At 36.6% G+C, this 15788-nt stretch overlaps 1 protein-coding gene across 2 annotated transcripts in view; it reads left to right on the plus strand.

The window, feature by feature from the left end:
- CPNE8 (copine 8) overlaps positions 1-15788 on the plus strand; it is a 255959-nt gene that overhangs the window by 105342 nt on the left and 134829 nt on the right. The gene's annotated exons all lie outside the window — the stretch shown is intronic.

A 15788-nucleotide genomic window follows, 5' to 3' on the forward strand; every position in this document is an offset into this window, starting at 1 on the left:
CCTTGATTGTTGATAAGTTGATAGTCTTGGTTGAAGAGGAAGATTTCAAGGATGACTTTCAGATTTCTTATACAAGTAACTGAGTGGATGGATGTACCATATTCTTACAAAGAAAGGATCATCCATTTCCATGTTGAGTGGATGGGTGTACCATATTCTGACAAAAAGAAAATCATTCATTTCCAGGTTTATCACTGATCAGTAAGCTTTAGGAGTGATGGGTCATTTCAGTCTTCTGTTGTAGATGCTTGTGTTCACCTAGAGTATCAGTTCAGTTCAGTTCAGTCACTCAGTCATGTCCGACTCTTTGCGACCCCATGAATCACAGCACACCAGGCCTCCCTGTCCATCACCAACTCCCGGAGATTAATCAGACTCATGTCCATCGAGTCGGTGATGCTATCCAGCCATCTCATCTTGTCATCCCCTTCTCCTCCTGCCCCCAATCCCTCCCAGCATCAGGGTCTTTTCCAATGGGTCAACTCTTCGCTTGAGGTGGTCAAAGTATTGGAGTTTCAGCTTCAGCATCAGTCCTTCCAATGAACACCCAGGACTGATCCCCTTTAGGATGGGCTGGTTGGATCTCCTTGCAGTCCAGGGGACTCTCAATAGTCTTCTCCAACACCACAGTTCAAAAGCATCAATTTTTTGGTGCTCAGCTTTCTTCACAGCCCAACTCTCACATCCATACATGACCACTGGAAAAACCATAGCCTTGACTAGACAGACCTTTGTTGGCAAAGTCATGTCTCTGACAGAATGTGGTCCATTGGAGAAGGGAATGGCAAACCACTTCAGTATTCTTGCCTTGAGAACCCCATGAACAGTATGAAAAGGCAAAATGATAGGATACTGAAAGAGGAACTCCCCAGGTCGGTAGGTGCTCAGTATGCTACTGGAGATCAGTGGAAAAATAACTCCAGAAAGAATGAAGGGATGGAGCCAAAGCAAAGCAATATCCAGTTGTTGATGGGACTGGTGATAGAAGCAAGGTCCAATGCTGTAAAGAGCAATATTGCATAGGAACCTGGAATGTTAGGTCCATGAATCAAGGCAAATTGGAAGTGGTCAAGCAGGAGATGGTAAGAGTGAACGTCGACATTCTAGGAATCAGCAAACTAAAATGGACTGGAATGGGCGAATTTAACTCAGAATTATATCTACAACTGTGGGCAGGAATCCATTAGAAGAAATGGAGTAGCCATCATGGTCAACAAAAGAGTCCGAAATGCAGTACTTGGATGCAATCTCAAAAATGCCAGAATGATCTCTGTTCGTTTCCAAGGCAAACCATTCATTATCATGGTAATCCAAGCCTATGCCCCAACCAGTAACACTGAAGAAGCTGAAGTTGAATGGTTCTGTGAAGACCTACAAGACCTTTTAGAAATGACACCCAAAATAGATGTCCTTTTCATTATAGGGGCTGGAATGCAAAAGTAGGAAGTCAAGAAACACCTAGAGTAACAGGCAAATTTGACCTTGGAGTACGGAATGAATCAGGGCAAAGGCTAATAGAGTTTTCGCAAGAGAACGCACTGGTCATAGCAAACACCCTCTCCCAATCATACAAGAGAAGACTCTACACATGGACATCACCAGATGGTCAACACCAAAATCCGATTGATTATATTCTTTGCAGTCAAAAATGGAGAAACTCTATACAGTCAGGAAAAACAAGACCGGGAGCTGACTGTGGCTCAGATCATGAACTCCTTATTACCAAATTCAGACTTAAATTGAAGAAAGTAGGGAAAACCACTAGACCATTCAGGTATGACCTAAATCAAATCCCTTATGATTGTACAGTGGAAGTGACACAGATTCAAAGGATTAAATCTGATAGACAGAGTGCCTGAAGAACTATGGAGGTTCATTACATTGTACAGGAGACAGGGATCAAGACCATCCCCATGGAAAAGAAATGCAAAAAGATAAAATGGCTGTCTGAGGAGGCCTTACAAATGGCTGTAAAAAGAAGAGAAGCGAAAAGCAAAGGAGAAAAGGAAAAATATTCCCATTTGAATTCAGAGTTGCAAAAAATAGCAAGGAGAGATAAGAAAGCCTTCCTCAGCGATCAATGCAAAGAAATAGAGGAAAACAACAGAATGGGAAAGACTAGAGATCTCTTCAAGAAAATTAGAGATAGCAAGGGAACATTTCTTGCAAAGATGGGCTCAATATAGGACAGAAATGGTTTGGACCTAAGAGAAGGAGAAGATATTAAGAAGAGGTGGCAAGAATACACAGAAGAAGTGTACAAAAAAGATCTTCACAACCCGGTTAATCACAATGGTGCGATCACTCACCTAGAGCCAGACATCCTGGAATGTGAGGTCAAGGGGGCCTTAGAAAGCATCACAATGAACAAAGCTAGTGGAGGTGATGGAATTCCAGTTGAACTATTTCAAATCCTGAAAGATGATGCTGTGAAAGTGCTGCACTCAACGTGCCAGCAAATTTGGAAAACTCAGCAATGGCCACAGGAGTGGAAAAGAGTGTTCTTATTTAGTTATTAGTTATTCTTCCAGCTTATACATACAGTAATTTCTGTTATAGCACCATTATGAGGTTCATCAGAGGATGCACTGAAACAAGGATTCTGGTGAAACTAATATACAAATAAAGGTTGAATATGCTCATCTGATACACCCATCTGAATGCAGAGTTCCAAAAACTATCTAGGAGATATAAGAAAGCATTCCTAAGTAAACAAAGTAAAGAAATACAGGAAAACAATAGAGTGGAAAAGACAAGAGATCTCTTCAAGAAAATTAGAGATACCAAGGAGACATTTCATATAAAGATGGGCACAATATAGGACAGAAACGGTATGGACCTAACAGAAGCAGAAGATATTAAGAACCATGATACATGCGGGTTCTTCAGCATGTTGGTGCAAAGCACCTGAACAACCTTCTACAATTCAATCAAGAGGCTGACTACTTCCCTCTCCCATCCCTTTCTTCATATAACAGCTGTGAAAAGACTTTAAAATAAGCCATTGTATCCTCTGTATGGTAGAGATCTGTTGTACCTTGTAAATAGCAGAATTCAATAAATGTTGGACTGAATTTTCCAGAAAAACAGTCACATTATTATGCTCCTTTTTTGTTAAGTTCACTAAATGTCTGTTTTGCACACTTCCAACTTTGCTTCCTAGGACTTGGAATTTTTAGATTATGTTGTTTCTACATATGGTGTTTTACTGTATTACAAATGCAAAGTATACTTTTAGCAGTATTAGCAACCTAATGGTTATGTAGGTAGACGGATAGATCTAGTTTATCACAAACAAATTTTTAAAAAATTTTTTGACAAATGTGATTTTTTAATTATTTGAAAGTTTTTTTTTTAATTGGAGTACAGTTGATTTACAGTGTCCTAGAGGTTTCAGGTGTATAGCAACGTGAATCAGTTATACACATACATATACCCATGCTTTTTAGATTCTTTTCCTGTGTTTGATATTAAGAGTTAGGATTGCACCATTTCTGTCAATAATTAACTACTTCTGAAGAAAATCTCAATATCCTGAGATTTTAAGCAGTTTACTTTGTTTCTATTACTAGAAAATGTGTATTAAATCATTGATTGTACTGTGATAATAACCATCTTGATTTTCTTTTAATGCTAGTGTTTACTGTCTCAATGGACATGAGTTTGAGCAAGCTCAGGGAGATAGTGAAGGGCAGGGAAGCCTGGCCTGCTGCAGTTTATGGGGTCACAAAGAGTTGGACATGACCTAGCAACTGAACAACAATTTACATTTTAACTGCAAAACAAGACTGCATTTAAGTAAATGTCATTAAAAATTACAGGATAACAGATGAGTTTCTTCAATACAGTGTTTCAAATTATAAACAAAATTTGTGGTTGCAGTTTTTTGGCATATGATGTATTTTAACAGTGAACACAATGAGTTTCCTTTTGTGATAACTGATTTAATAAAAATCTTAGAAATAGTATTTTACCAATACTTAAAGATAAAACATATTTTTATCAACATTTTAGAGATAAAACAGGAAGATATACGCATCAAATTTAAAATAAGTGAATCATTAGATATGTAAAATGCTTGCAATAGTCTTTTTTTTTTTTTTTTTTGGAAGTGACATGATTTCCTCATTCAGAATTAGTAATCAGATCTCTAAAGAAAACTAACATAGTAAAAGTAACATTCTCTCTACTTGAATGTTTGTGTTAGAGCTTTCAATTATTGAAAACTTTATGTAGCTTTGATTTCTCTTTGTTTAACAAGAAATATTGAATATCTATGTCATCAGCCCCAGCTATTTATCTTCTCTGCATCTACACCCATGTGGTCTGAGAATCACAAGGTCATAGTACAGTACCAAATGGTCTGGTGACACCCCTGATTCCTGGTCTGCAGCACCAGTCCCATCTTTGATGTTCTGTGACCCTCATGGGCACATTTTTCATTTCTCTTCAGCAGCTTTTCAGAATTTTTTAAGTAAGCTTCTTCAAGTAACCTTCTTTAAGTAACCCTTTTCTCTCTTCACACAACTTTACCTTTTATTCTCATAGAATACCATAAACGTTAGTTACTATATTGTTATGTAACACTCTATCAGACTGCAGCAAGAGCTTTACACATGTTATTGCATTTAATCTTTCCTCAGCCTATCAAAATAGAAATTATTGGTTATATTTTGTAGATGAGAAAAGTGAGGCTTATGAAAGTTAAATGCATTGCCCAAACTCAAGGAAGGATGGAAGCAAGAGCAGAACTGTGCTTTATTTAATAATTTAGTTGCATATTTAAAAATTTGTTTTCATTGGTGGATAATTACTTTATAATGTTGTGATGGTTTTTGCCGACTATAAACATTAATTGGCTATAAGCATACATGTGTCACGTCCCTCCCGAACCGTCTTTGTCAAAGATAAGTTGTCCATAGGTACGTAGGTTTGTCTCTGGGCTTTCTATCTTTGTCTATTGATCTACATATCTCTTTCTGTCCCAGTACCATACTGTCTTGATCATGTCTAGCTTTTTAGTATAGTCTTATGTCAAGAAGGATGATTCCTCCATTTTTCTTTCTCAGGGGATTGCTTTGTCTATTCAGGACTGTTTGTGTTTCCATACAAATTGTGAAACTTTTTGTTCTAATTCTGTAAAAAACACCATAGGTAGTTTGACATGGATTGTACTGAATCTGTAGGTTGCTTTCGGCAGTATAGTCATTTTCACAATATTGATTCATCCAATCCAGGGGCATGGTATATTTATCCATCTGTTTGTGTCATCTTTCATTTCTTTCATCAGTGTAGTTTTTGTAGTTTTTTGCATACAGGTCTTTGGTCTCTTTGTTGTCATTTGTTATTCAGTTGCTAAGTTTTGTCCAACTCTTTGAGACCCCATGAACTGAAGCACGCCAGGCTTCCCTGTCCTTCACTATCTCCCTGAGCTTGCTCAAACTCATGTCCATTGAGTCAGTGATGCCATCCAATCATCTCATCCTCTGTCGCCCCCTTCTTCTGTTGCCCTTAATCTTTGCCAGCATCAGGGTCCTCTCCAACGAGTTAGCTCTTTGCATCAGGTGGCCAGACTTTTGGAGCTTCATCTTCAGCATCAGTCCTTCCAACAAATAATCAAGGTTGATTTCCTTTAGGATTGGTTTCTTTAGGTAGGTTTATTGCTAGATATTTTATTGTTTTAGTTGCATTGTTGAATGGGATTGTTCCCTTAATTTCTGTTTCTGATTTGTCTTTGTTAGTGTAGAGGAATGCTAGGGATTTCTGCGTATTAATTTTATATTCTTTAGCTCTACTATACTGTTTGATTAGCTCTAGTATTTTTCTTGTGACATCAATAAGCTTTTCTGTGTATAGTATCATGTCATCTGCAAATAGTAAGAGTTTTACTTCTTTTCTAATCTGGATTCTTCTTATTTCTTTTTCTTCTCTGATTGCTGTGACTAGAACTTCCAGAAGTGTGTTGAGTAATAGTGGTAAGATTGGGTATCCTTGTCTTGCTCCTGATCAGAGGAAATGCTTTCAGTTTTTCACCATTTTAGAATAATGTTTCCGGAGGCTTGTTGTGTATGACCTTTACTATTTTGAGGTATGCTTCTTCTATGCCTACTTTCTAAACAGTTTCTATCATAAGTGGGTGTTGGACTTTTGTTGAAAGCTTTCTCTGCATCTGTCAAGATGGGATCTATGGTTTTTATCCTTCAGTTTGTTAATATGGGGTATCACATTGATTTGCACATATTCAAGAATCTTTGCATCCCTGAGATAAAGCCCCACTTGATCATGATGTAGGGTACCTTAAATGTGTTTTTGGATTTTGTTTGCTAGAAATTGTTCAAAATTTTTCATCTATGTTCATCATTTAATTGGCTCTTTTGTGTGTGTGTGTGTGGCATTCACATCTAGTTTTGTATCAGGGTGATGGTGACCTCGTGGAATGGGTTTGTGAGTTTTCTTTCCTCTTCAGTTTTCTGGAAGGCTTTGAGAAAGATAGGTGTTATCTCGTCTCTAAACTTTTGGTAGACTTTGCCTGTGAATCCATCTGGCCCTGGGCTTTTGTTTGTTGGAAAAGTTTGATTGCATTTCCATTTTCCATGCTCATGATTGGTCTGATTGTATTCTCTGTTTCTCCCTGATTCAGTTTTGGAAAGTTATACATTTCTAAGAACTCAATCATTTCTACCAGATTGTCCATTTTGTTGGCATTTATTTGCTCATAGTAGTCTCTCATGATTCTTGTGCTGTCAGTTGTAACTTCTCCTTTTTCATTTCTAATTTTATTGATTTGTGTCTTCTCCCTTTTTTTCTTGTTGAGTCTGTCAGTTTTGTTTATCTTCTCAAAGTGTCAGGTTTTAATTCATTTTTGCTATTGTCTCCTTCATTTCTTTTTTCAAATATTATTAATTCTCTCTGATCATTGTAATTTCTTCCCTCCTACTAACTCTGAGGTTTTATTTTGTTCTTTTTCTGTTTTTTTTTTTTTTCAGCTTTTTTCTAGTTGCTTTAACGTGTTTATCTGATTTTTCTCTTTTTTCATGAGGTAGGCTTATATTGCTGTAAACTTCTCTCTTAGCTCTACTTTTACTGCATCCCTTTGGTTTTGATTTGTCGTGTTCTCCTTCTCATTGTTTCTAGGTATCTCTGATTTCCTATTTAATTTCTTCAGTGACCTTTTGATTATTCAGAGGCGTAGTGTTTAGCCTCCAGGTGTTTGTGTTTTTCTTAGTTTTAGTTTTAGTTTTTCCTGGTAGTTGATGTCTAATCTTATAGCGTTGTGGTCAGAAAGGATACTTGAAATTATTTCATTTTTAAAATTTCGCCAAGGCTTGATTTGTGACCCAAGATGTCATATGTCCTGGAGAATGTTCCATATGCACTTGAGAAAAAAGTAAATTGGATGAAATGCCTTGTAGGTACCAGTTAGTTCCGAATGCTCCAATATATAATTTAATGTTTGTGTTTCCTTATTAATTTTGTCTTGATGATATGTCCATTGATGTGAGTGGTGTATTGAAGTCCTCCAGTATTTTTGTATTAATGTTGATTTTCCCTCTAATAGTTATTAGCATTTGCCTTAGGTATTGAGGTGCTTCTATGTTTGGTACATATATATTTATAATTGTTATATCTTCTTCTTGGGTTGCTCCCTTGATCATTATGTAGTATCCTTCCTTGTCTCTTTAATATTAGTCTTTATTTTAAAGTCTATATTATCTTATGAGTATTGCTACTCTTGCTTTCCTTTGATTCACGTTTGCATAGAATGTCTTTTTCCAGACTCTCGCTTTCAGTTTTTATGTGTCCCTACATGTGATGTGGGTCTTTTGTAGATGGCATATATAGGGATCTTGTTTTTTTTAATCCATTCAGCCAATCTGTGTCTTTTGCTTGGAGCATTTAGTCCATTTTCATTTAAGGTAATTATTGATATGTATAATCCAATTACCATTTACTTTATTGATTTGGGTTTCATTCTGTAAGACTTTCTCTTGTTTTTTTCTATCTAAAGAAGTTCCTTTTGCATTTGTTGTAAAGTGGTTGGTACTGCTGAATTGTCTTAAGTTTTTCTTGTCTGTAAAATTTTTTTATTTCTCCTTCAAATATTAATGATATCCTTGCTGGATAAAGTATTCTTGATTGTAAATGTTTTTCCTTTCACTTTAAGTATATCCTGACACTCCCTTCTGGCCTGCAGTTTCTGTTGAAAGATCAGCTATTAGTCTTATGAGGATCCCCTGTATGTTATTTGTTGCTTTTTCCTTGCTGTTTTTAATACTTGTTGTTTGTGTTTAAGCTTGATAAATATGTGTCTTGACATGTTTCCTCTTGTGTTTATCCTTATGGGGCTCTGTGCTTTTCTGATTTGAGTGGTTATTTTCCTTTTTCATGTTAGGGAAGTTTTCTACTATAATCTCAAGTATTTTCTCACACCTTACTATTTTTCTTCTTCTTCTAGGACCACTTTAATTGTAATGTTGCTGTGCTTAATATTTTCACAGATGTCTCTGAAAGTGTCATTATTTCTTTTCATTCTATTTTCTTTATTTTGCACTACTTCAGTTATTTCCACTGTTCTGTCTTCCACCTCATTTACTCTTTCTACTTATCTGTCTCTCCACTTATTTCTGAGATTGTGGATGATCTTTACTATCATTACTCTGAATTATTTTTAAGGTAGGTTGCTTATTTCCTCTTCATTTATTTAGGCTTATGCATTTCTACCATGTTCCTTCATCTGCTGCAAGTTTCTCTGTCTTTTCATTTTGTTTAACTTACTATGTTTGAGGTCTTCTTTTGCAGGCCGGAAGGTCATAGTTCCTCTTATTTGTGGAATCTGCCCCCTATGTGTGGGGTTGGACCAGGGCCTTGTGAAGGTTTCCTGGTTGGGGGGACTTATGCCTGTGTTCTGGTGGATGGATCTGGATCTTGTCTCTCTGAAGGTCATTGTGTTGTCCAGTAATGAGTTTTGGGGGTCTATGGGACTGGCATGGCTTTATGCAGACTTTCTGCTAATTGGTAACATTGCGTTCCTCTTTGGTTAAAGGTTTCGTGTAAGGCATCTGGTATTGGGGCTTTCTGGCCTTTTGGTGGGACTTGGTGTTAGTTTTGATATCAAGGACTTTGAGAAAACTCTCACCAATTAATGTTCCGTGTTGTTGTTGTTCTTGTTGTTGTTCTGTCACTAAGTCACAGAAATTCTTTGCTACCTCATGAACTGCAACATGTCAGGCTTCCCTGCCATTCACTATATCCTGGAGTTTGCTCAAACACACGTCCTATGTGTTTGAATCAGTGATACCATCCAACCATCTCATCCTCTGTTGCTTTTTTCTCCTTTTGCATTCAATCTTTCCCAGCATCAGGGTATTTTCCAATGAGTTGGCTCTATGTATCAGGTGGCCAAAATATTGGACCTTCAGCATCAGCATGTTCCATGGGGTCGAGAGTTCTCTGGTGGTCCAAAGTCCTGCGCTCAGGCCCACCTCAGAAGTTCCGGCTTGATCCCTTTTAGTATTACCAAGACTTCACAGGCCACACAGCACAGTAGACACATCCCCAAGATAATGGTGAGAGCAACACTCAACAGCCAAGAATGCCCAAAGAAACTCCCACACAAAGAGAAAAGAAGAGAAAAAGAAAAGAAGGATTAAAACCACAGGCAAAAAGGAAGAGAGCATTCAATCCAAAAAATGAACCCCTAAGTGAAAATGAATACTAAAAACTAAGACTAGCAAAATCCAAAATCAAAAACATGAAAAAAATGCAGTATTACTAAATAGTACTGTAGAAATCGAAGAAAACATAAAATGAATTTATTTAAAAGTAAGATGCTTTAAAAATGGAAAAAGTTGGTTATGAAAAATAAAAATGAAAAGAATGATAAAGAACAGCATGAGAACAATATTAAAAAGAAAAAAACAGAAAGTCTCTCCTAGGATTTTTTATACACAGTATCATGTCATCTACAAAGAGGAACAGTTTTTATTGTTCCATCCCAATTTGGATTCCTTTATTTGTTTTCTTGTCTGATTATTTTTTTCCCTTCTATTATCTCTGGGTTTTGTTTGTTCTTTATTTTATAGTTGCTTTACATGTAAAGTTGCATTCTTTACTTAAGGTTTTTTCTTGTTTTACAAGATAGGTTTGTATCAATATAAACTTCCTTCTTACAACTGCTTTTATTGTGTCAATAGATTTTGGAGTATTGTTCTTCCATTTATATTCATCTCCAGCTATTTTTTGATGAACTTTTTATTTCTTCAGTCAACCACTGGTTGTTTAGTCACATGTTTAGACTCCACGTGTTTGTGTTTCTTTCTTTCTTTTTGTAGTTGATGTTAATCTTAGGAATCAGTGAACTAAAATGGACAGGAATTGGTGAGTTTAATTCAGATGACCATTATATCCACCACTGTGGGCAAGAGTCCCTTAGTAGAAATGGAGTAACCCTCATAGTGAACAGAGGAGTCCAAAATGCAGCACTTCCGTGCAGTCTCAATAACGATATTATGATCTTGGTTTGTATCCAAGGCAATCCATTCAGCATCACAGTACTCTAAGTCTATGCCCCAACCACTAATGCTGAACAAGCTGAGATTGACCAGTTATAGGAAGACCTACAAGACCTTCTAGAACTATCATCAAAAAAAAAAGAAAAAGAAAAAGATGTTCTTTTCATTATAGCAGATTGGAATGCAAAAGTAGGTAGTCAGGTGATACCTGGAGTAACAGGGAAGTTTGGCCTTGGAGTACAAAGTGATTTATACTTGGATTTGCCATTGGAGTACAAAATAAATTTCTAAATTTATTGAATAAACTATGTTCAACTTATCCATAGCGTTAATATTTTCAGAGATATCAATCAAAAGCCCTCTATTAACAATTCTTATTTAAATAGGATACCTACAAACCTGACTGACCTGAAACTGGCTTGTAATAAGAAAAACTTACAAGTAATTTTTCTCAGGCCTATAGGTGATCAAATTAAATGGTACAAAGTCCATTTATAAAACATGTATAATTAAAGGACAAGTTTTCATCTTTCACTTAGAACTCAAGACTTAACAGAAGCAGAAGAGATTAAGAAAAGGTGAAAAGAATACACAGAAGAACTATACAGAAAAGATCTTAATGACCTGGATAACCAGGCATCCTGAAGTGTGAAGTCAACTGACACCTTAGGAAGATTACTTTAAGCAAAGATAGTTGAGGTGATGGAATTCCAGCAGAGCTATTTAAAATCCTAAGAGGTGGTGCTGCTAAAGTGCTGCCCTCAATATGTCAGCCAATTTGGAAAACTCAGCAGTGGCCACAGGACTGGAAAAGCTCAGTATTCATTCTAGTCCCAAAGAAGGGCAATGCCAAAGATGTTCAAATTATCATTCAATTATACTCATTTCATATGCTAGTAAGGCCATGCTCAAAGTTTTCCAAGCAAGGTTTTAGATTACATGAACTGAGAACTTTGAGATGTACAAGCTGGCTTTAGAAGAGGTAGAGGAACTGGAGATCAAACTGCCAACATTCGTCATATCATAGAGAAACAAGGGAATTCTAGAAAATCATCTACTTCTGCTTCATTGACTATGTTAAAGACTTTGACTGTGTGGATCACAAAATAACTGTGAAAAATCTTAAAGAAATGGGAATGCCAGACTACCATACCTGTCTCCTGAGAAACCCGTATGAGTCAGTTAGATCCAGACATGGAACAATTGACTAGTTTAAAATTGGGAAAGGAGAATGTCAAGGCTAATATATTATCATCCTGGTTATTTAGCTTCTATGCAGAGTACTTCCTGTGAAATGCTGAGCTGGATATATCACATGCTGAAATCAAGATTTCTGGGAGAAATATCAACAACTTCAGATATGTAGATGAGGTTGCATTATAGTGGTATATGATGCTATAATGGCACTATAATGGCAGAAAGTTAAGAGGAGCTAAAGAGCCTCTTGATCAGGGTGAAAGAGGAGAGTGAAAAAGCTGGCTTAAAACTCAACATTAAGGAAACTAAGATCATGGTATCTGGTCCCATCACTTCATGGCAAATAGAAGGGGGAAAAGTGAAAGCAGTGACTGATTTTATTTTCTTGGGCTCCAAAATCACCGCAGATGGTGTCTGCAGTCATGAAGTTAAAAGTCACTTGCTCCTTGGAAAGAAAGCTATGACAAACCTAGACAGCTTATTAAAAAGCAGAGACATTTTTTTGGCTGACAAAGTTCTGTTAAGTCAAAGCTATGGTTCAGTAGTTGTACAAATTTGAGAGTTGAACCGTAAAGAAGGCTAAGCATTGAATAATTGATGCTTTCAAATTTTTGTGCTAGAGAAGACTCTTGAGATTCCCTTGCACTGCAAGGAGATCACACCAGTCAATCCGAAAGGAAATCAACCCTGAATATTTATTGGAGTGACTGATGCTGAAGCTGAATTTCCAATTCTTTGGCCACCAGATATCAAGAGCCAACTCATTGGAAAAGACTGTGATACTGGGAGAGATTGAAGGCAAAAGGAGAAGGGACCAGCAGAAGTTGAAATGTTTAGATAGCATCATCAACTCAATGGGCATGAATCTGAGGAAATTCTTGGAGATAGTGAAAGATAGGGAAGCCTAGTGGCTGCAGTCCATGGGGTCACAAAGAGTCAGACATGACTTAGTGACAGAACAGTGTTCTGATTAATGTGAGGTAATACCTCATTGTAATTTTGATTTGTGTTTATCTAATAATTAGTGGATGAGGAAATCTTATAATTAGTGGATAAAGAAATGGAGATGGAAATGGCAACCCACTCCAGTGCACTTGCCTGGAAAATCCCATGGACAGAGGGAAGAGCCTGGTAGGCTATGGGGTTGCAAAAAGTCAGACACGACTGACCGACTTCACTTTCCCTTTGAATAATTAGTGATGTTGAGCATCTTTTCATGTTATTTTTGACTATCTCTATGTGTTGGAGAAATATCTATTTAGTTCCTTTGCCCTATTTTGTTTAGGTTGTTTGCTTATTTGATACTGAGTTGTTTGAGCTATTTGTGTATTTTGGAGATTAATGCCTTGTCAGTCACTTTGTTTGCATATATTTTATTTTTTTTTTATTTACTTCATAGAATAATAATAATAATAATTTAAAAATGGGACCTAATTAAATTTAAAGGCTTTTGAACCTCAAAGGAAACAGCAAACAAAATGAATGTGTCTTTCTTATAAGCATGTTCTTTTATAGAATCAGAGTTCAATAATCAAAATCAGGAAACTTTGCAAGAAAATAATGAAGTTATATACTCCACATTATATATTCAAATTACACCAGTTGTCCCAATTTTTATAGCTATCATTCTCTAGTCTAGAATTTTAGTCAAAAATTGTACATTGAGTTTAGTTGTCCTAATTTTTGTCACTTTTAACCTAGAATACTCAGCCTGGTTTTCTTTTTTTACCTTGCCTTGTTTTGAATAAGAATTTTAGCTTTACGAAAATGTTGAGAAAATACTGCAGCGAATTTTGCATACTCCTCACCCACTTTCCTTTAATATTCATATTTTGCATTGTGTGTGTGTGTTCCTGGCTTAATCGTGTCCGATTCTTTGAAACCCCGTAGACTTGTTACAAACCAGGCTCCTGTGTCCATGGAATTCTCCATGTGAGAATACTGAAGTGGGTAACCATTACCATCTCTAGGGGAATCTTCCCAACCTAGGAATCAAACCCAGGTCTCCTGCATTGCAGGCAATTTCTTTACCCTCTGAACCACCAGGGAACCCCATATTTTACATTACTGTGGTATGTCTGTCACAATATACTGATGTTGCTACACTTCCCTCATAGTTCAGTTGGTAAAGAATCTGCCTGCAATGCAGGAGACTGGGGTTCCATTCTTGGGTCAGGAACATCCTCTGGAGAAGGAAATGGCAACCCACTCCAGTATTTTTGCCTGGAGAATCCCATGGACAGAGGAGCCTGGCAGTCTATAGCCCATGGGGTTGCAAGAGTCGAATGTGACTTAGCAACTAAACCAGCCTACAGGTTTTATTAGAGTTTCACTTGTTTTTCCATGAATGTCATTTTTCTATATCGGAATTCACTTCAGGATTCCTTTTTCCATGTAGCCGTCCTCTACTATTCTCTGTTATGTGACAATTTCTTAGTCTTTCCATGATTTGGATATCTTTGGCAGTTTGAGGAGTATTAGTCAGGTATTTTGTAGAATGTTTTTCAAATTGGGATTGTCTAATATTTTCAATATATATAGATTGTGGTTATAAGCTTGAAGGGCAACGGTACAGTGGTGTAATGCCCTTCTTATTACATCATATCAGTGTTACATGATATCAACGTGGCTTATCACCGGTGATTGTCAGCACTGATCGCTGACCAGTGTGTGCATACCAGGGTAAAACTGCTCAACATAATGGTGTATCTGTCCTTTTGTTTGTATGGTCAGTTCTTAATGTATTTTGCATAGATGCATGCAATACTGAGATTATTGTATCTTCCTAATCAGTTGAACCTTTTATTATTGTACAGTGATGACTTTCAGATATGTTTACCAATAATGTAGACACACTGGTTTGCATTAGTTATTTTTGTTTCCTTTAGTGTAACTTTCCATTTTTTGAATTTTCTAAATTTTTAAATTTTAATGTCTTTTAAATAGCTATGTATGAATTTTATTCTTTATACAGAATGACAGTTTGTTTTTAATCTGCAGCATTTAGTTCACCAGCTTCCCTGGTGGTTCAGTGGTAAAGAATCCACCTGCAATGCAGGAGTTGTGAGTTTGATACCTGTCGGGATCATCTTGTCAGGAAGATCCCGTGAAGAAGGAAATGGCAGCTCACTCAAGTATTCCTGCCTGGGAAGTCCCATCAACAGAGGAGGCTGGCGGGCTACAGTCCTATGAACAGAGGAGCCTGGCAGTCGCAAAAGAGTCAGACATGACTTAGCAGCTAAACAATAGCAACGACAGCAACATTTAGTTTATTAATGTGTATTTTTGTAACTGTTGCTCTGGATTTAATTTGATCACTTATTTAGTGCTTCTCACGTGCTCCACTGTTTTTTTTTTTAGTGTCTTTGGAATTGCTAATATTTTTAAAACATCATTCCACAATCTTCCTTATCTTTTAGATATAAAGTCCTTAAGAATTTTAGTTTCCTAGGAATTTGTAAATATTTTTATGTAACTTATCAAATTCTATTTACTTTAAAGCATCTTGTACTTTCTTCCTGAATAATAAAAGTACATCAGGGGACTTTAATCTAAATTCTCAGCTTCCTGATCAATGCTATCATCATTTGCATTTGTTATTTAATTTTTTAAATATTACTATTATTGACTTATTGATAATATTAAGATAGTAAGTAAATATTTATTAAATTTTTGCATATTTACAACTTCCCTTATTATTTCTTCATTCATCTCATGTTTGGTTATTCTCCTTCATCTTTCAGAAATTCCTGAAAAAATGTGCTTGCCTATGTTTTTGTTGGTTTTTAGTTGCTAATTCGTGTCTGACTCTTTTGTGACCCCATGGACTATTGCCCCCCAGACTCCTCTGTCCATGGGATATCCTAGGCAAGAGTTCTAGAGTGGGTTCCCATTTCCTTCTCCAAGGCATCCTCCCAACCCAGGGATTGAACTTAGATCTTCTGCATAGTGAGGCGGATTCTTTACCACTGAGCCACCACAGAAGCCCATTCTTGGCTATAAATTCACTGAATTCTATTTTGTTTAAAAATAGCTAAGGTTCATACTTGTTCTTAAAAGATATATATACAGTCCTAGGGT

The sequence above is a fragment of the Muntiacus reevesi genome, chromosome 4 (genome assembly GCF_963930625.1).
Source record: "Muntiacus reevesi chromosome 4, mMunRee1.1, whole genome shotgun sequence".
Lineage (NCBI taxonomy): Eukaryota > Metazoa > Chordata > Mammalia > Artiodactyla > Cervidae > Muntiacus > Muntiacus reevesi.